The sequence below is a fragment of the Vicugna pacos genome, chromosome 11 (assembly GCF_048564905.1).
Source record: "Vicugna pacos chromosome 11, VicPac4, whole genome shotgun sequence".
NCBI classification, from domain to species: domain Eukaryota; kingdom Metazoa; phylum Chordata; class Mammalia; order Artiodactyla; family Camelidae; genus Vicugna; species Vicugna pacos.
In genome coordinates this window covers 61,553,660-61,576,426 of record NC_132997.1, presented here as the reverse complement: position 1 = coordinate 61,576,426, position 22,767 = coordinate 61,553,660, and the positions used below count along the sequence as shown (strand labels likewise).

Below are 22,767 nucleotides of genomic sequence, written 5' to 3'. Positions count from 1 at the left end.
ATAGACACGTTTATTTTGGTAAATGGCTTAACAAACTTTTCATTAAAACACTGCTGCTAAATGAGTCTACTCAAACAATGGAAATAAGAGGAAAAATAAACAAATGGGACCTACTTAAACTCAAGCTTTTGCACAGCAAAGGAAACCACAAGCAAAATAAAACGACAACCAATGGAATAGGAGAAAATGTTTGCAAATGATGCGACTGACAAAGGCTTAATTTCCATAATATATAAGCAACTCATACAAATCAATAACAAAAAAAACAAACAACCCAATCCAAAAATGGGCAAAAGACCTAAACAAGCAATTCTCCAATGAAGACATACAAATGGCCAATAGGCACATGAAAAAATGCTCAGTATCACTAATTATCAGAGAAATGCAAATCAAAACTACAATGAGGTATCACCTGACACCAGTCAGAATGGCCATCATCCAGAAGTCCAAGAATGATAAATGCTGGAGAGGGTGTGGAGAAAAGGTAACCCTCCTACACTGTTGATGGGAATGTAGGTTGGTGCAACCACTATGGAAATGGAAATTTCTCAAAAAACTAAAAATAGACTTACCCTATGATCCAGCAATCCCACTTCTGGGTATATCTGGAGGGAACTCTAACTCAAAAAGTTACATGCAGCACAATGTTCACAGCAGCACTATATACAATAGACAACACATGGAAGCAAACTAAATGTCCATCAACAGATGACTAGATAAAGAAGTTGTGATATATTTATACAATGGAAGACTACTCTGCCATAAAAAAGAATAAAATGCCATTTGCAGCAACATGGTTGGACCTAGAGATCGTCATTCTAAGCGAAGCCAGGAAGAGAAAGAAAAATACCATATGATATCACTCATATGTGGTATCTTGGGGAAAAAAAGCGGGGGGGACCACCATGAACTCATTTACAAAACAGAAACAGGCTCACAGACTTAGTAAACAATCTTATGCTTACCAGGGAAAGGGGGTGGGAGGGGATAAATTTAGAAGTTTGAGATTTACAAATGTTAGCCACTATATGTAAACATAGATTTTTTAAAAGGTTCTTTTGTATAGCACATGGAACTATGTTCAGTATCTTGTAATAACCTTTAATGGAAAAAAATGAAAACAAATACATGTATGTATATGCATGACTGGGATATTGTGTTGTACACCAGAGAAAGACACATTATAACTGACTGTACTTCAATTTAAAAAAGTTAAAAAAAAAAACTGCTGCTAAGTGAAAAATTATTACAGGAAAATAAATTTCCATTAAGTTGTATTAAGTTGTATCTTGATGTATTCTCCTCTAATTCAAAATATCCAAAATAATTATATGTACATATTAATAAAAGTCAGTTTATATATGTATTTTAGAATGTGGGAAGTATTTTGAAAGGAATAAACATGGAGGCTTGATAGAGAGTAGTAGAAATGAGTAGACCATTTCAGATAGGGTGGTAACTTCTTTGAAGCTGACATTTAACCTGGGATCTGAGCAGTGATAAGGTCCAGATATTCAAAGGTGGAGATCAAAAGAAAGTGAACAAATGGGTCCTATATCAGAAAAGGACTTGGAAAGCTGAGGCAATCAAAATAACCCCCAAATATCTGTACTTTGATGAAATCTGCCTAGCTAATTTTGATCTCATGTACATTGAGGCAATTCTCTGTGGGTCTTAAAAATTTCTGCAAATTTTCAGAATAGGGGCACCAACTGGCCTTTTATTCTAGACAATTTTTCAAGAATGTTTATGTTAGAATGGAACATAGAGATAGCCAGTACTTAATTCAGATGAGGCTCTCATGGTGTCTACTCTCAGCAAAGTTAAATCTGACATTATATTTTGACTTATCATCTATTGAATAACCACCACCAGCATCAATTTACTTGATTGATACATGTAAGAGTCTAGTTTATGGCCTTGGAAACTGTACCCAAGGGCATTCTCTTCTGTATTTTAGTATCACTGATTCTATGGTTATTTACCCCTCCATAGTTAAGCTTAGTTACATGCATTTCACTCCACATTCTGTACATATTTTAATTTATCTGAGTTTATTACCACATTGCTTTGTGAAATCTGTCTCAGTAGTTTTCCAAAGACAATTAGAAAAACAAATTTAAATTATTAATAAATACTGAAAGAATAAAATTCTCTCTCTCTCTGGGTGGTCCTCTTCTTTTTTAACAACAATATGAATCCATCTTTTACCAATCTGTCTTTTCTAAGGCAACTTGACATTATTTACCAATACTTCATCCCACTTTCTAGAATATGAAAGATAATCAAATTGATTTCCCTTTTCAAAGTGTGAAATTAGACCCAGGGAGATAGCCTGGAAAAGTGATATTAGCCTCTCTCCAACTCAGGCTTTCTGAATAAACAGTGTTTTCTCCATTTGAGCCATGCTTGCATTTATTTTGTAAGTATCCAATGTCTATATAAAGATAGAAAAATGACAGTCAAGAAGACCAGTACTTTTCAAATGGGAAGATATCAGATACTTTGTTCTGAAGAATTGCCTCAGTAAAATCCAGGGATTAAAAAAAATGTTTAGGCATCTCTCCAACTTATTAAAAGAGGACTTTTACATGACTTTCTATTTATTCATTTAATATTAATATGAACTGAGAAAAAATACTAGTGTAGGGGTAAACTGCATATAAAAAGTTTCATCAGAGGAGACAATAGCGTGCAACAGCTAGACCCTTCCCATTATATTATAATATTCTGGATTTACATGTTTTTCATAATCTGCATGGGTTTAAGCAAAAAAATTGCCAATACGGAGGAGGGTTTGAGATTTACCAGTGTTCTTACGTATAAGTGAATATTTGAGAAGCTATGATATGATTTCACCTGGATGAATATTTTATACTAAAACCAAAATGCTTTCAATAAAGTATTTCACAAGGTGCCAGGAAGAACTTTTGTAAGTCGACAGCATTTCCTGAACGTATAATTCTCCCTAGTTCTAAACAATCTAGGTGGATGACTCTGTCGTTGAAGCCACAATCAAGTCTTTTCAAAAAAGCTTATGCATGATCTGTCCAAGTGAAAGGAGCTGAGCCAACTGTCAGTGTGAATTACCTAGCAGGAATATTATAAGTAATTCAGTTCAGGTGAAATAATGGAAACTCAGATGACTGTCTATTAGCTTAATTGTTTTGGGCCTTCTCTAGCCCTGGAGATATTTTAGAAAGGGCAAACAAATAAATACATGAATAATTTTAAAAGAAGGAAATGAAAACAATGGCAGTTGAAACCTTACCCTATGGGATCAACTTCAGACTTGTCCCCTGCCTGTTTGTACACACAACAGGACACACAGGGTTATGATTGGAACCCTGTCTCAGGCTCTCTAATGCCATCACAACTCACACATGTCAAGTCCATTGCTGTTGCTGACAATATCATGAGGTGCCAGAAGGATACTGTCAACAACAGCATCTGAGATTTGCAAACCTTTGTATATCAATAGTCTCCAAATTAAACATTCAAGAGAAAGAAGAATTAAATATGAGGTGCATGGCAATTTTTTGAAGGGTTTGAGCATCTTATCAGTGTTCTTGTTTGTTTTAGAATATTCAAATCTTAGTAAAATAATTCCAATGCCTTTTTGGTCATCTACTACTAATAAAGAATATTGATGACTTGGGGTTCTGGAGGCATAATGGCAATAAAAGATGCTTAAAATGATTAAATGGTATAGTCACCTCTCCCAGTTCAATAATGGCTACAGATAAGGGGAACTGAACGTGCTTATAACACTTTTGCTCAAGCTCAGGCTCTGTCTTCTTGGTAGGTAGTACTGCACACATTTGTATGCACACACACATACACACACACCTTTACACTGCAATTCTTCATTCAGTAAACATCTAAAAATATTTTGTATTTCAGGTACAGTCCTGAGTTCTAGGTGGGAAAAATGAATAAGGCAAGGTCATTGCCATACAGAGACTTGTAGCTGAGTTACTTCCTATTCTATTTTCTTAACTAATTGAAACAATTAGGGTTCAAATATCTTACTACAGTAAATCAGATTTTTTAATCCAATTGAACATCTCACTATATAGCATATTTACTAACACTTTGGGTATTTCAACATTATCTCTTCCCCTTGCTTTCTTGATGTATACTTGACAAATAAAACTGTATATGTTTAATATATACAGTGTGATGATCTGATATATGTATACATTGTGAAATGATTACCACAATAAAGCTAATGAACACATCCATCATCTCACATACTTACCACTCATGTGTGTGTGTGGTAACAGTTAAGCTCTAGTCTTAGTAAATTTTAAGTATACAGTACAGTATTATTAACTACAGTCCCCATGCTGTGCATTAGATTCCCCAGAACTTACTTATTTTAATTTTTTTTACCCTTTGACCAACTGCACTGTGTTTTCCCCAACCCCCAGGCCCTGGCAATCACCATTCTACTCTCTGTTTCAATGACTACAACTGTTTTAGATGTCGTATCTATTAACACCATACAGTATTTGTATTTATCTGTCTGGACTATTTCACTTTGTATAATGCCCTGCAATTTCATCTGTTTTCTTGCAAATGGCAGGGTTTCCTGAATAACATTCCAATGCATATAGATACCACATTTTTTATCTTTTAAAAATGGTAAGAGTAGCATCTACGATATTTACTATTTAAAGGAGTGAAGATACTATGCTAAGAACTTTGTATAAAATGTTCATTTTTTCAACAAACATTTATTTGTGTCTACCCTGTGCTAGAAACTAGTGTAGGCTAGGGCTTCACATATACTTTCAAAGAGAAAATCCAAGCCTTAGTCAAATAAGTTTTGATTAACCTCCAGCTCTCATAACCGATTGTGACAGAAGGAAATTCTATATAACTCCAAACTCCTCTACTTTTTTTTTAAACACACTGTGAAATGAAAAAGTGTATGAAAACCTGTAATTCCCAGCAAGCCCTACCAGGAGTGCTCTTTCTCTCTTTATAGTCTCTAGCAATTTCATTGTTAGAGCAAAACCCCACAAAAATCAAATTTTTACTTGAGATCCCAGTTTCTTCTGAATCATTATTTTCTAAGGGGTGCAATTTTTTTCTATGTCCTTTTTCTTCTAAATAATTTTAAATTTACAGAAAAGTTTTAAGACCTAAAAAATGTCTAAAACCAAGACTCTTCAAGCCGGAACTTCTAAAATTATTCTTTTTACATAAATGTATCAGCTCAATAGTATTTAGACTATAAAAAGAGTCACTGGAATTTAAAGCATAAGTGAAACAATAAATAGAAAAGTCAAAGATAAATGTGAGCAAGTCACCCAAAACATAAGAGCCAAAGACAGGCTTGGAAATTGGGAAAACAAAGGCTAGAAAATTAGAGGACCAATTTAGGCAGTACAACTTTCAAAAAATCTTACTGAAGCGACATTTCTGGGAAGGTGATGGAACCCTTTCAGTGAGAGTTTAAGAGACATGATAGAGAAAAGGAAAAATTCCAATAAGCAAACTTTAATACGACCTTTGGAAATAAAATGGAACTCAGTTGTGCTTGTACGACACCGTCTCACATAGTCAGTGGCTGTCTCCCACCTACGCCTTGTCATGTTCAGTGGAAATACAGAGATGAGGCAGGGGAGGGAAAAGGCCTGGTCAGTCCTCCTGACTTCTGAGGATCCAAACTGCCCTGAGGGGATAGATTTTCTTTCTTATGGAACGTGGGAGGAGAGCTGCCAATAGGAACACAGCCCTGTAAGCAGGCAGAGAAGGGGTGGGATTTCTCTCAGGCCTGCTTCTTTTGCTTCCTTTTTTTAAATAGGCAAAGTAAAAGAGCATTTAAAATTATAATAAAACAAACAAGCAAAACCCCCAACACCTTTCATACCGCAGTATATAAGCCATAATATTTAACACTTAGATTTTAATAGCCTCTGGGAGAAAAAGATGGCTTAAATTTCCCGTTTCCTACATGGCCCACATCTGGTCAACATGACATGCTTTCCTTGCTCTGCCACTGCTGGGTGGGCAGTTAATGCCCCCACAGTCCTCTGGCACAGAACGTTTGTGCTTCCCCTCGTGTGAGTCAGGCACTGGTCCACAGGGTCCCCCAACTGCAGGAGGCACACAACAAGCAACCTTCCGGGAGTCCCACTGAAGAACCCTTCAGTAATTTTGGAGTTAGAAAGTAGTACCCTCAACCCTTTCAGTCAGTGGGATTTGCTTAGGGCACTCTGGGAGAGATTTCTTGAAGATAACATTTGTAGAATATATAAAATTCTGGCAAACATTAAAAGGTACACTGTATGACTGGGGAGCACTGAATTAGTGTTAGGTACAAAAAAGAAGACTTAAGTAAATGAAAATAGGCCATTATTATCACAAAAGGAAAAAAATGCTGGAAGGAAAAATAAAGCAACCCTTGCATAGTGCATGACTGAGCTCTGAATGCTTTCATTTAGTCATAATATGATAAACATGAATATTCACTTAATCAAAATTATGATATATTATTTCAAGAGGATGGGAGCTCAAAAGTGTGCACATGTGTGATGGGGCTGGAAGACGAAAGAAAGCAAACTTCTCATTTTCCATAGTGGGAAGACAACAGATAAAACCTATTAATAACAAACCAAGAAAGAGCAATATAAGCATGTTATTTAGAGATATGGAGAGATCTTAAAAGAATCAGCTAATATAGTCAAAAGTGTTTGCATCTGTGCAACAGGAAGTGGGCTGGAAAAAAGCACAGGAACCATTTGACACTTTAAACTGCATGAATACGTAAGTCTGAGTAAGTAAAAAGTAGACTGAAAAATTCTACACTATACATATTGAAATCTAAATCACATTCTGGTTGGGACTTTAAGAATACAAAACTAAAAATATTTACTTTCCACAAATGAAAAAAAAACTTTTAAAGCTACTTCAAAATAAAATCAAAAATAAATAAATAAAGCTACTTCAGGTGAAATGTGGAATATTTACTGTAGAAACTGTAACCATGTGCAGTGGCAGTAAATCAGGCCAGAACCAAAAAGGATTGGATGTAAAGAATTCAGAATTACATGCCTAATAAGTCATTTATGAAATATTGAAAAGAATCTGCCCCATAGGAAAATGTCATGGAAAGTTTACTGGCCCCACTTCACATCTAGCTGCATTATAGACAATCCTGGGAGATGTCACACATCAAAGCTGTGTCCTGCAATGTTGCTTTCAAACTAACATTTCATAGCAAAACTAACAGTAAAAAGAACATTCATCATCAGTGACTTTAGCAAGTTCGTCTGTAATAATATGAAAAAATTTTAGTTGATTTCCTTATGGAAACTACTTTTGGGTATTTTAACATCAGTTATAAATGTATTGGTGATTTCAAAAAACTTAAATGAGCATAGTATTACACAATTTTATACATATTTTATAATGCTGCCTGATTTACTTGGTCATGGTGTGAAGGAAAAGCCCAGCTGGGCTAACAAGCTAACTCACAAATCTAAGTGTAACAAGTGTCGGATTACTGATCTAAGTTCTGCTGGGCTAACTTGTAAATCTGAGTTAATTATTGTTGGTTTGCTGATTTCCTGTTCATGTTTTTTTGCTAGCCAGCTGGATTTTCAAAGAGACATATCTGGCCTTGAAATGTTGGTTTCCTGCTTCCCTGCCTCTACTTTTGTGATAATGATGTTGCTAAAGCTTTTCCATGCCTATTGGCCAAATACCCCAAGCTTGTAGTTAACCCTATAAAACCTCATGCACAAGTCTTGGAGGTGCTCAGAGCTTCGGAGCAGAAGCCCCTCTGGGCCCGCCGGCATAATAAATCTGAGTACCCCAACCCTCTGAGTGGTGCTTGTTTCTTGGCTGGCCTGTCATTTCCGTAACATTTCAGCTGTAAGTCTTGACCTAAGGAAATATCAATTAACATTTTTAAATGGATAGATTTTTAAAAATGAATGAATAACTGCCAGATTTCTAAACACTAGAGACCTCAATTTGTCCAGGCTAGACATAACCCTAGGATATAGAAACCACATAGAATGAATGACATTCTTTGACCATTTTATCCTAAACTTTCATTCAGCTTTCAGATTCCACAAATTTGATGGGACAGCAAGGCAGGACTAGAATCCAACTCAAAAATTCAAACAGCAGGAAGGAAATGTACCCAAAGGCCCGAAGGAGAGCTTGCCTAGATCACCCTAGGGATTCCATATCCATTTTAACTCATCATCAGTATGAGAAAAACCACATACACAAATTCTACTCCCACACAGTCTCTGACCTTTACACCTATTATCAGCAACATCCAAACTCTCCTTTCAGGTTCTGGATCTGGGATCCATGAACCCCAGCATCAGGGTAGTAAGTCTCCCAGGGATGTAGAAGGAGTGGGAAGGGCACCCTAATCTTATCACAATAAAAATGTGAAGATTTTAATCCATATTTGAGGTGGGGGAAGCATATACATTGCACAACTCTTCCTAATGATCACAACTGAGTGCAAAGAGAACCTCAAAAATCCTCAATGGCAGGCTTGTGAGCCCTGATCATTTGTCTTGGAGAATAAAATCAACCAACCAACCTACAAACTTAGATGGATTCACTGACAGCATCGTTTCCTGAGGAGCACGACACTGCAAGCCCTGGGCATTATATCCCAAAATGCATAAAACTTAAAATATATATAAATTAAAGCCAGAAAAAAGAAAACAACACACTTAATGGTCAGCAAAGTTCTTATTGAACTGCCAGTCTACAAATCACCAGGACAGATCCCATCCTGTGCTCCAAACCTTCCCTCAACACTCTGTTCTTTTATACTTCTTATGCTAAAACTTTTATGGAAATATCCCTCCCAATTCCCACAGCCTGCCATACATACTAGGTTAAAACAGACCTGAAATGTGCGCACGCGCGTGCACACTCACACATGCGTATGCATTCACAGATATAGATACATACACACATACACACACACATATACAAGAAGACAGATCAAAATGGGTCTTTTGAGATATAGCTGCTAAACTACCATACAAAAGATATTCCTATCTAAAAATGGGGAGTCAAAATATTTGAGAAATGTAATTCATACATATGCAACTAATCAAAGGTAAGTTCACGCTGTAGACAGACTGCAATGGGGGAAGAGATTCTTTCTAACATACTTCAAATTATATAGTATGAGCCATTAACATGTCTGAACTACTCATGCCATCAATTCTTCTATGACTGCCATTAGTCATTTCATTACAACCATCTGCAGAGAGGCGGAGACAAACTGGGGTATGAATACCAACACACATTTGTGTGCCTCTATTCGGGTTACTTAATGTCTCCTGGACTCAGTTGCATTATCTAAAAATGGGGATAGTTATAGAATATAAATATGTATATAGTATATGAAGTATAGAGTAATAAAATATTACTATAATATTGTTCTAAGTATTTAATCAGGAATATATATATTATTATATATATATAAAATGTATCACAATCTTTCCAATTTATAAAGGACTCAAAATGAAACTATGTGGCAAACCTGTGTCACCATTAACGGTGCTTACTTTGGTACTCCAGACATTATTAAAATGGGACTTGAAATATGGCAGCACAGTGTGAATCATTAGCTATCTAGCTGATAGCAGGGTCAGTCAGGGCTAAGATACAGGACAAGAAAGGATGTAAATTAGTAAAAATTCAGAAAATACGCCAAAGCAAATACCATCTACTTTACACATTTTCAGTTGGCTGGTAAAGGATAACTGCAGTACCCTTTTTCAATATTTAAAAGAGCAAGTCTGAAATCCCAGGTAGGGAGAAAGTTGAAGACTTCAAAGCACTTTCAGACCAAAAGTAATTGTCTAAAACACACTTTGCCCAGTAAGCTCCTCAGTGTGAGTCAGTGTGTACAGATGAAATACTTACCATCTCAGATCAGAAAGGAAACTATACTTTTTCTGAGACTGAAATATATCAAAAACTTACTAGTATGTTTGGCATTAAAGATTAGTTAGTTACCTTGTACTCCTTGAACTTCTTCCACCAAGGAACAAAGGACTAAAGGACCAAAGGTAGTGGAGGTCTTCAGGAATTAGAAGTACTTCTTCCTGGAAAATATTAAACAATAGTAGAAGTGCAATTAATAATAATCACTACCTTGGTGAGTTTTTCTATTTTAGGCACTGCTTTACAAAGACTTATTTAATACTCCCAACAACCTCATGAGTTAACACATGAAGAAGCTTAGACTAAGAGAAAACATGTGACATGGTTACAACCAAGTAGATGTGAAACAGTAGATAAGGATTTGAAATTGGCTCTGAGTGCAAAGCTTTCAATGTTAATCATTCAACAAGCTAACATTTTGAGTTGTATTGACAAATGTTATTTTGGTAAGACTCATCCTGACTATGGTTGTCTGGATAACATTTGTTAATAAATTGCTCTTTTTCTTTCCCTTTCTATGGACATTTATAGATAAAATATATAGAAGTAAATATAGCTACAGAGTGGCTAGCAATTAATATATGTACAATTTTTTTCTGGAAATGAATAAAATAACCCCACATCATTTAAAAAACAATACAAAATTATTCTGTACATGAATGTTATAATGATGAAATAAGAAACAACACCTTGAGGTTAAAATCTCCTTAAATACCTACTTTCAAAAGTGCTATTTACTGAATGAGATTATGAACGCTGAAAATTTACCTCATACTCTGCTTACTAAAGGCATTTATTAGGCCAAGGTGGCTGCTGACACACTCATAAAAGGCTCTTCTTATAAAAACACAGTACAAGAAACCAGTGAAATCAAATGGTTCATAAAAATGTTTCCTCACGTGCAACTCAAAAAACAGATTTGCTACACATGCAATTGTCTCAAAGGGCAAGCTCAGTGCAGAGTTCAGGTAGGAAGAAGTTAATCAATGTGGCCAATGTGGTAATCCCCTAGTTTAAAAATAAAAATAAAAGTTGCAGACTGGGCAACTCACTATGATTGAGAGGATCAAACTGAAGTGGTGTCGAGTTCATTCCCGAGTGGGAAGAAGTGGACAGCTGCTCTAGTGCACCGGACAGTGCCCTGGGTGAGAGGGTGGTGGTACCTGGGCAAGGCCCTGGCCTTTCTGGACCTCAGGTTCTTCATTTGTGCCACAAAAGCATCAAGACTCCTTGTCCTTTGGAGTTTATAGATCTTTTGGAGATTTTGGTGAGAACAGTGTGCATACTCACATACTTGTGAAGTTTCATACAAAATCTGGGTCCTTGGTGCTGAGAACGCCCTGCCAACCACTGATCTGATTTTTCTCACTGTATCTGTAAGACTTTTCTACTTTTGTTTTTCTTTTTATACCTCTCCATACCTTAACAGTCTCTTCCTGAAAACTGGATAATTTATTAAATCAATGGGTGAGGGTTCATAATCCTTCTACCAGTAAACATTTAGTTATTGTCTCACAAACAAGGCTCTTTTTACAGGAAGTACATCAATCTGAAGTTATAACTTTAAAAGTGTATACTTTACAAACTTTGATAAAATCATGCAATTACTATTACAAGCAGCAGGGTCCTTCAGCAGCCATTAATTCATACAACATATTCGGCTGCCTGTAAACACAGAACTAATAAAGCTCCTTAGTTTTCCTGGGTCTCAAGTTCCCATAACAGGAATCATTCTCTTGCTTTATTTTGAGAATAAAGGTATGTAATGTTAATTTATCATCCTGAAGTAGAGACAAATGTTTGGTCCTCATCAATGAGGGGTAATTTGATTCCATTATACAATATGTTTCTTCTTTCTTTTGCATTATATTTTAGAGAATTATATTCTTGGCTTATTTTTATTGTTGTTGAATTTGAATCCTAATAATTTTAGGATATAAAAATTAAGTTAAAATTAAACGTCTCAAGCCTCAGAAAGCAAGATGGTATCTATAGTTCCTTTAGTAAAAGAATAAAGGAGAAAGTTAACAATAACATGGTCTGAATTATTTATCAACTATGGAGACCTAATACCTGAATTCAATCCCACTATTTATCTAAAACATCTACAGACACTCTGTTTCAAAAATGCAAAAAAGGAAAAAAGAAAATTACTTTGAACTACAATTTTCTACTTTCTTTTCCACTTTCTCTCCAACTCCATTCCCCTGAAATAAGTTGATGTTTTGGATATTTTCTATTTTCAAATGGTAATACATTTTTTAAAGTAATAATAAACCCCCCCCAACTAGCACTGCTAGTCAACTTAGGAGCTCAAATTAAATTCTTCTGCACATTTCCACTATAAAATGTACCATCGGAACTTTTAAAATGTGCAGATGATGCACAAGGAAAAATAAAATCCATTTTTTGGGGGGGGAAATAAATTAGCTCTTTGCAGTGGGCAGGCGCACTCCCCAAGCAATAGCCTTGAATCTATGAAGGACTGAATTCTTCAAGTCAGACGTACACAAATTCAAGAGAAGAGGTCATACTCTTTTTATGTATGTATCAAGTTCAGACTGGAAAAGTTCACACTCTTTTGTTAATCTCTTATTTCTTAATTATTGATAATTTTCATTCAGTACCAAATAAATGAAAATGTGTATCTGGATTACTGTGCCTACAACACAGGCACAAACACGGTCTGCAAAGGATATGCTAATTATTAACATTTCACCCCATTTTTCTGATTTTGAGCAAGGATGCGATATGTTATACAACTAAATCTAATAATAATCATTGAAAATACTTTAAAATACACGTAAAATAAACTAATTTATATCTATTTAGGAGTAAGGAACAGTCATGAAATTCAATTTTCCACAATACTCTTTAATAAAAAGTAAAAATATAGTAGCAATTGATGGAAAAGTGCACATAAAAGAAAAAATTATTTAAAAGATTGGAGAGAAAGAAAAATAGAGGAAAAACAGGGAATAAGAAAATAAATCAGATTTTATATCATGTAACATGTAAAATCTCCATGTGGCCTTCAATGGTTAAGATTAAAAGCTAGTAATTATTTACTATTTGCAAATACTCTGTGCTTCCCAGGACAGATTCTTTAAAATACTTGCTTAAATACTTAGATGTGTTGTACACAGACTAAAAGGGGAAAAAAAGATGACTTTAAATCATTAATCCATCTACCCATGTGTCTATGTGCCTGTCCATCTATTACTCCTCAAACTTCCACTGTCTCAGAACGTTTTCAGGCTATAAAAATGACTATCTTTTTTTGTTTAACAAGAGCTATGTGCTCCTTTTAGTTTGTTTCTCTGCCATGTTTGGAACACTGTGATAAACAACAATTACTGTGCCAAGAGGTGGAGCGAGACATACTCTGTGAGACTGTACATCCCATGCTCCTCAGCATTATGCAAATTGTTTTTCTTGAGAATATAAGACAAAATAATTTATGACCTTGTGCAAGTTACTTAATTTCTCTGTGCTTCAGTCTTTTTTTTTTTTCTTAGTAAAACAGAGTTAGTTGTAGTGCCTGCCTCATAGGGTGAAGATTAAATGGTATCACACATGTGAAGTTTCTAGGACAGAGTTTGGCATGTATCAAGTGTTCAGTAATTGTTCACTATTTTTTTAACCTTAATTCATATTTTTAGCTCAGTTAACCTCATAGTCAGTCAATCCTCATAGTCACAGTCACAGTGGCTTCAAGGAATAAAAACTCAAGTCCTCTCAGACGTGTACACTAATTCTGGTCCCTAGAGGATCTTGTCAAATTTTCGTTGTATTTCTCCTTGTACAAGAGCACTACCAGGGTAAAGACTACCAGGGACACAATGGAGGCAAAGTAAAGCTCATTTTATTAGCTTGTTTCTACAAGATCCACAAGATAGAAAGCAGCCTGGCAGAACCATGAGCTTCTCTAAATGGGAAAGTTAAGCAAGCAAATTTAGAGAATTTTGAAGGTACAGTTAGTCCCAGGATAGTTTTGTTAGAGCTCTGCCAGAATTTGTAAACTAAGTGATTTGCTGGAACAGTCAGCGTTCTTAGCTTTAGAACACAAGACCTCATGCCAAATTACTGTTAGCTTGGCTGAGGTCTCATCATTAATATATGGGGATTAAATAGAGCTTGTGTTTAATGTGTCTTGCATGTCCTGGTTTCATACAGTTTATCTATTTTGTGACTCACAGTAATGTTTTACAAGTTGTGGGTTACATTCAATTCTAAAGTTCCCCCATCACAGCCTACCTGCCAGCAGGGTCATTGCTTCACATCATCAGCAATTAGCTTGGAAATTTCCACTAGTTCTGGTTAAGAGATAAGGTGTGGATTGTAGAAGGGTGGTGTAGTAAATGGAAATGGAAATAATGGATGTACTTGAGGAATATTTATGAGGCAAACTATCTGATTTAGATGATTGATGAGATACTAGAGGGTAAAGGAAAACGAAGTTTACCAAAGATGCCTGCTATATATATGTCTACATCTATAAAAATTTTTGGCAAATATACATTTACATATATATAGCAAAATCATATTCACCACAAGAGGTACACTGCTGCCCAGCATTCAACTAAAACATTAATATTAAACTGAATGGAAAAATCAAACGACATTTTAAAAATATGACATACTTCTTAAAACATCTTTTATATTAAGATGAGGAATTTTACACATTGTAACTGACTGTACTTCAATTAAAAAAACTTAAAAATAAAGAAAATTAAAAGATGAGGAATTTTAAGCATGGAAATTAGCTAAGGAAAACAACGAGTATTTTTAATCCACTCAGTTGAGAAACTTTCATTATAGTCTTAGATTTTCAGAGTAATATTTCATTTTGTCTTTTATGTTATGGTCTGAGCACAAATGTTTTAACATTTAACATTGCCATTGAATTTGATCATTTTGGTTGCACATATTTTAATAATTCATTGCTTTCATTCATGTAAAAAATTATTCCTCTTCACTGAGTAATATCTCTACTGCTATCTCATTCCTAATGCCTGTGCATTCACACACAAAATAACACTTTTAAATAATGCTTAGCATCTGACCTGTGCTTCCTAACATTCCCATATGCACAGGGCAGGAGTAAATCGAGGTTCCTTGATGTAAGCATTAAGGAAAGCAATAAGGAGATGATGAAATGAAGCTTAAAATCAGAGCTCTATTAAAAGGTCCAGCTAACATCTAGAAAATAATTATATAATAGAAGTGGATTATAAGCTACTTGAAGAACCCTGCTGGTATAGAGCATGTGTGAAGTCTGCCTCCCCAGGGACCACTTTGATTATGTTTGTGATGTCCTTATCTGCTAAGGAGGAAAAGAAACAAATGATGTAGATCCTTGTAATGCAAGCTGAAAAGGCAAAACAAAGTCGGGCTGTTTTCCCAAATATGCTAGAAAATCACCCGTTACAGGCTGCTAATCACCTGTTCCAACTTACTCAGAATATTCAGTGCAAGGTGAATTACTTATCCTTTGGGCTTCCTGTCATTATGAACAATCATCCTCTTCCCTTTAGGATGTCACCTTTCTAACTCTCCTTGGTGAAGCTGAATTTTCTTCCTAGGTGCTCTCTCAACACCAGGCATTCCCCACGTGCTTACCCCAAACAAGCATTTGTCACTTGGTATTACCCAACCACACAAAAACCGCTACACAAAGTTATCTGTAATAGTCAAACACTGAAAGCAACTCAAATGTCCTTCAGTAGGTGAATGATTAAGCAAACCGCAGTATCAGAGAACGTGACTCAGCAGTAGAAAGGAACAAACGATGTACACAACTACTTGGAATGATCTCAGTGGCATTATGCTGAGTGGGAAAAAACAGCAGAAGGTCGCATATTATATGACCCCACTTATATGACATTACCAAAAGGAGGGTATTCTTGCAGCTTCCTGTAAATCTTTAATTATTTCAAAATAAAAAGTTAATAAAAAGTCTAAAATATGTATTAGAATGCAATTCATCTTAATAGTGATTGTTTATAAATGCGTTTCTGGCTAAAGAGACCGTAAGGGAAACATGTACAAGGAAGAGATATTCTAAGAAGTTCCTTTACTCCTTATAGAAAAATGTAGAAGGGAAAATACTGCCTTTCATGGCTTTGGCCTCTCTGTAATGCTGGAAACTGAGAGGTCATCTTGAGACCAGGGTGGTAAGCCACACTAATAGTGGAAAAATCCACTTCTAAGAATGTCAAAGGAGAAAAGAAAAACAAAAAAACCTCCTATTTATAATGTCAGTGATTTTCTGATTTAAGGAAAGCTTATAATCTCCTTAGTTTGGAACGTCTTCATTTATTCACTTGACAAATACTTACTGAGTGTCAAGTATGTGCCACACACTTGTAAATACTTAGTACTTCAGCCACATTCCCATAAGATTTTTTGATGGGAAAACCCCCTTCAATATTAGAGAAGCCAAATAGTATGTGAAGAATCATGCAGTACATAAAGAACTGAGTCTCAGCTTATACCCAAATCTCACACAGAACGAATACTGTGACTTTCAAGTTATATAAAACTATCTTTTTATCTTGTACATAAATTTGTTAACTATTTACTATCTCTGCTTAACTAATAAAGTAACTCCTATTTTTAAAAAAGTGTAAAAAGTGGTTATCTTTTTTTAGGAAAGAGATTGAAATCATGGTAAAGCACAAATAAGGCTTCAAGTGTATTTATTCTTAACCTAGATGACAGGTACTTGAATATCTATTATATTTTTCATCTATTTTATATATGCCTTAAATAGGTCATAAGAAATTTTAAAATAAATAAAACTTTTAAAATACCTCTTATTTAAAATTTTAAGTAACAGTTCCCAGTAAACAGTCTGAAAACAAGTCTTTTCAAATGTCGACAAAGGAAGTTGGGATTTTGTGATGGCACACAAATAAAAAATTAGAATTTATAGATCACAAGTGCTAACAGACACATGTTCATGTAAAATAAGGTCAGAGTTTCTGGCCCAACCACATCCAGAAGAGTAAGTGAAGAAAAAGAAGCAGCCTGGACCATAGATGTAACCCCAGATGGAATTTCTGCATTAATATGCTGGGCTCATAAAGCATATAGAACTTTTCATAGACGGAGATAATAATATGGTCTGGTTATCTTTTGAACTGAGGTAGAAACATATTTACCAGCATATCATAAGGTTAAAAATCACATTCCGTGTTATCCTCCACAAAAACCACATTCCAGCTTTGTAAGATACTGCCTTCTATGCAGTCAGGACCACAACCTACGGGCATTGGTGGGTCAGTTCTAGGAAACCCTTGCCTGCAGTCTCATGGGCAAAGATTAAATGAGTCTTCATCAAGTTTTATAAATGATAGGTGATGTGTCATCTTATGTTCTGACTGGTTGTTTTCTGAAATTGTGGGTGTTTATAAAGAGACTGAGACTCCCAATGTGGCTCCCAGAGGGCCACATTCATTTAGCTTCCAGATGGTAAAAGAACATAGAGGAAAAGACGGCTCTATAAACATACAGATGTCCTGTAACACACGGGGCAGTGCGATCTTTATTACTGGTTGTTATTCACCCTTACAAAAGGTAACACACTCTGAACAACAGGAAGAGATTCGCTTGTTATGCATCATTACAAAGTTATTTTGCAGTGAAAGCAGTTAATGACAGAAAATATTTTACTGCATACATAAATATGTAAAGATATATTTATCACAATGGGATTATGTTTTGAGAAGCACATGATTATGGTGAATGATGGATGGAGATGATTAAATAAATCTACTCTTATGTAATAGATTAAAACTGAAATTAGCATCAGACATTCCAGTGTCATTGCCCTTATCCATAATAAATTGGACTTTGAAAACACATTACATGTTTTTTAAAAATGAACTCATCATTTCTTAATAACTTTGCTAGGCAATTTCTTTCTTTACCAAATGACCTGGACTCCATATCATTATCAATTAAAACTGCCAAAAACTTAACTGGAAATATCATGTATTTTCTTTATGCCAAATAAAAGCATTATTACTGTTTCATGTCACCTAGGGAAGTTAAAAAATCATATTCCAAAAACTTCAATCTTCTATAATAATAATTTATCTGTAAACCAGTCACAGGGCCATGCACAAAGGAAATTATTTCCTTGTTTGAAATCTCTGCCTTCTGTGATGGGGGAGGTGGAGATATGCTTGTATGAACATATTCCTTTGTTCCATAGCCTCCAAAGGATTGCCAGTTAAGTGCCTTCAACTGTATTTTTGGAGCCTAAACCCAAGTTTACAAATGGCATCTCTTCTATTCTGATATCATTTGCATTGCCTGGAATACTGATTTTCTTTCCAGTATCACTTGCCCAGTATCAAAGTGAACATACTGGAAGTCTTGAGCTTGTTCAGTTTTTAGCTGAATAGTGCAACTGCCCCTTGGCATACTGTCCAATCAAGGTAAGAAGCATCTGTTTCCACCAACACTGTTTTGTCAGCTGTGATTGCATTCTGGCAGTTGCATTAAGCAGCTGACTCCAAGACTAACTCCATGTCTTTCCAAACATTATTGGTCATCCTTTTCTACCTGATAAATTTTAAGGATGGTAGAAGTGGATGGAAAGCTTTGTTCTCTGTGGATTTATATACACTGAAGAATCAATCTCTGACCTGCTTTCTAAGTGTAAGAAATGTGTGTCTCAGTCGGAGAATTAAGAGTGCCTTGTCAACTGGACCTCTTGAAGAATATCTCTTTTATTATACCTGATTGGATAGGTTTAACTTGAAATTCATTAGGTCAAATGAAGGATTAGTTATAAAGAATACAAACATGCTGATGTGAAATGTGAACAGAAAGCAAACAATTAACTTAAAATGAGCTTTTAAAATTCATGGTCTTTATTTTTTCCATTCAAGTAGGTGTTTTTGTAATTTTCCATTTAATTATCATAGGATTTGCATAGCATGCATTATGTCACAATGTTTTTGGTTGTTTTTGTAGGCAGTCCTTTGGTCAAATATGGCACTGGTTATCACTAATGGAATGACAGTAATTATATTATCTCTCTCAACCTTAAATTTTCATCTACAAAATGAGGATAACAGCTTACTTCACAATGTGATTCTAAGGATTTAATGAAATGGTATGTCAGTGATTTGCCAACTTCAGTAAGCATAGTCATCCGGCACACATATTTAAATGCAGCTCATACAGGCTACAGTTGCACAGATTCTAAATTAGAATGCCTAATGTCTTGGTGGTGTGCAAGAATATGCATTTTAAGCAGGAACCACAGTAATGTCAATTTAAGTGGTCAGTGGATACTTAAGAACCATCAATATACGCAAATTGAGCAGCACAATGTCAGGTTAAGGATTTTACTGGTTCTAAGAATTAGATAACATGGAGTTAGAACTCTAGTGAGATACTGGTGTCACCTACAAATCCTCTCTCACTACGGTGTTGTTTAGCCCTTAACGAGAGGTAACTAGAGTAGTGATCCATGCTTAGAACCAGTCCAAAGCCACTTACCATTATCAATGTATTGAATCTCTGAACATATTCTCAGATTCTAAGTCTTATATTGGGTCAGTCTTTCTGATATACATGCAGATACACAAAATGCAGAAATTTCATTCTCTCCACTGGCAACTGCTCAAATTTCTAACTACTGCTCTGATATTTATCTTCCTAAATGTTCTGCACGAGTCTAAGTGGCACAGGACTGCTGTCAGTGCCTGGCTGTTTCCCTTTAGATTTCCTGGAAGGCCTGAGAAAGGCATCTATCCTTTGCCTCTTTTCATGGCCCCATCATTCAAACGTTCTTTCAGAAACATCTCAGTGAAAACAGAAAGATCTTTCTGCAAAATAAAGTAAATCAAACTGGAACCTTCACAGAGTCCGTGAAAATGATCAATAGTTTATACATTTATAAAATGGCCAGAAAGTACAATATTCAATAAATAAATAAACTGCTTTTAGACAGACTACTATCCTATATCCTTCTCTGTCTGTGGATTGGAATGGTAGTTAGGGGAATCTTGGGAACTGGTGTGATTTCAAACAACCACCTTAATAGGACTGTCATAATATGTAAATAAAATAGGATACTAGCAAAATTATGTGGTTTGCAAGGAATCATTTGGTGATCCTTCTCTTTATGGTAGTATAAAAGCCAATAAACAGAGACTAATACCCTCAAACATTGAAACTTAAGGAATCCCTTATTAAAATGCAAATACGTCATAACAATTATCACATACTTAGCTGCCCTGTTGGAAAACTGACCTAAACAAATTGGTGTTGCAAATTACAGTTTTAAGACACCAGGAATATAGAAAGATGTTTCCCAAGCACTGGCAGAATGTCTCGGAGGGCAGGGGTTTTGCTGCCACATGGGAACATGCACCAGGAGGAAAGACACGTGCAATAAAAAGGGGTAGATGAGGAGAGAAAGGAAAAGTGGACAGAATCAAACTGAAAATTCAGTTACTTCACAATTTTTCTAAGGGTTTCCCTGTCCCTAAAGCATCCCGGGGGGCAGATTGGATTCTGTGCTAAGGTCTAGAGCAGGTGAGAGGAATGAACACTATTCTGTATCCTAACCTTTGGGCAGAAGCCATGAGAACAACATCCTTTAACTGACTCAAATCCTGAGCATTGTAACTGAGGAATTTATATTATTTCATGATTGCGAAATTTCTAAATGAATGTGACTTGGTTTTTTTTAATATAATGTTAAGTAAAAAGTGAAAATAATGATTTGCAATAGGAATAGGTTGATTTGTTTGCCAAAATATTTTTTAATTTACCTCCATAGGTATGTCATCTAATTTTTTACTTTTCCTAATGCTTAGTGAAATCAGCTTTCCACAAAGTGCAGAACTGTTTAAATCAGAGGTAGGCAAATAACAACCTGATAGTTCTGGCCCACCACCTGTTTTTGTAAATAAAATGTGATTGGAACACAGCCAACTTGCTATCTTCTAGCGACATTGGTAGAGTTAGATTGAAGACCTAACAGAGATCTAAGGCCTCCAAAGTTTACAGAATTTGCTCTCTGGCCCTAACATAGTCTGCTGACCCATGGGTTTAAATGTAAACCCTTATTTTAAAAATCTCAAAGTCTGAGTATCTTTAAAACTAAATAACATAAAGCCTTAGCAGTTGAACACAGCCATCTGGCTGACACATGATCGATCCATGGGGTGATCTGAGTTAGGGATCATATTTTGAAATACAAATTTAAAAATTAACCTGAAGACTCAGTTTTCTCTTCTTGGATGTAATTTTGAGATAATAGTTTGCTTAAAAAAAACCCCAAGGTATCATGAGATTAACAAATAGCCTTCTCAAATTTCTCACATGCATTTTAAATATGACTGTATATACTTATTTTCAAGAACACAGTAACACCCATACCTCATGAGACAACATATGGGGGTCATATGTTAAAAGTGTGTGAAACTGTCTGTAGGAGAGTAGCTTTAAAATTTGCTACTCCTTTTCTATTACTGTTTATAGTAAAATTCTTTTGTGATAGTAAAAGTCTTCCCCTAAACCTGAGCAAAAAAAAAAAAACCTGATAACATAGATGTCTAATTTTTCCATGGGCCTTAATAAATACATTTTCTTTTATATTTAACTGTTTCATAATTTCTTCTAAATTGAGATATAATTGACATATAACATTTTACTTTTAGGTGTACAACAAAATGATTGGATATATGTATATATATTTAACTTTTTAACATTTTTTTTGATTCAGAATTTTTAACTTTTAACTTTTTTTTCCCCACAATGTCTTTTTACAATGTCTGCATGTGATGAAAGAAGTGGAAGGGGTGAGTTGGTGGACAGCACGCTGCAAATGGGTCTGACAGGGAAGCCATCTCCTCCGCTCCTTTTGTAGTGTCCAAAGCCCAAAGCAGGGCTCAAATATGCCTGTTTGTGGCAGCCTTCACAGGCTGCCATTACTCCCGGAACATCTGCTCAATGGAAAAGTTTCTTATGACTGATTAGTCCATAATGATAACACATCATAAAGACATGACAGTATCTGAATCAGAAATGTCACCAATTTATGTATCAAGTGAAGATGCTCAACTGAAATGGGTTGGAGAATGAAAGGGTTAGAGGGAGATGGGGTGAAAAACAGGAGAGCTTTACCAAAAACTGGGGAAAGTAAACACTGAGAAAGTGAAAGCAGCTCTGAGGACAGTTACAACAGTACTGGATATTCTCCATGATGCATCTTTTATATAGAAGCTACTTCACTTCATTGAAGTGAACTCTTTAAAGGGGGTGGACAGTGCCAGAAAGACGATGCCTAAGAGACTCGCTTAACAGATCAAACAGACCTCTCAGGCCATCCTGCCCCCAGAGAACTGCACGTAGAGAAAGTTGCCTGCCTCATGTAGTAAAGCCCAGGCTTGGTGGCAGCAAGGAGGTTTTCTGATTTAAAAGAGCTTAAATGTATTTGCCTGCCCTAAGTACGCCAAAGGAACATATTTGGAAGAAACTTTCTTCGCCATAAGCTAAATTCTATATGAGGATGTTTGATTATTAAAATTCGAAAAACAAAAGTGATGGCTTTTGTGGAGAAAACCCAAAAGCTGTGAACCATAAATAATGAATATTTAATTATTTATTTAGAGCTATTCTTCTACTTATAGCCATTATTTATAGCTATGCCTCTATTCCACCAAAAAATGTGCTTAAAATTATACACTATAGCCTAAAAACCGGTATGGCTACATACAAAGGATATATTACACATATATTAATACATTACATGTATTACTAGGGATAAACATTTACTGATTTAGAAATCTT

At 35.4% G+C, this 22,767-nt stretch overlaps 1 long non-coding RNA gene across 1 annotated transcript in view; it reads right to left on the bottom strand.

Moving 5' to 3' along the window:
• Nucleotides 1–22,767, bottom strand: part of LOC116282438 (uncharacterized) — a 414,543-nt gene that overhangs the window by 20,383 nt on the left and 371,393 nt on the right. Inside the window, exons 5-6 of the long non-coding RNA XR_012077453.1 lie at nt 10,018–10,106; nt 7,747–7,899 (exon numbers count right to left, since the gene is read on the bottom strand). This is a non-coding gene — a long non-coding RNA (uncharacterized lncRNA). The remainder of the gene's footprint in view (nt 1–7,746; nt 7,900–10,017; nt 10,107–22,767) is intronic.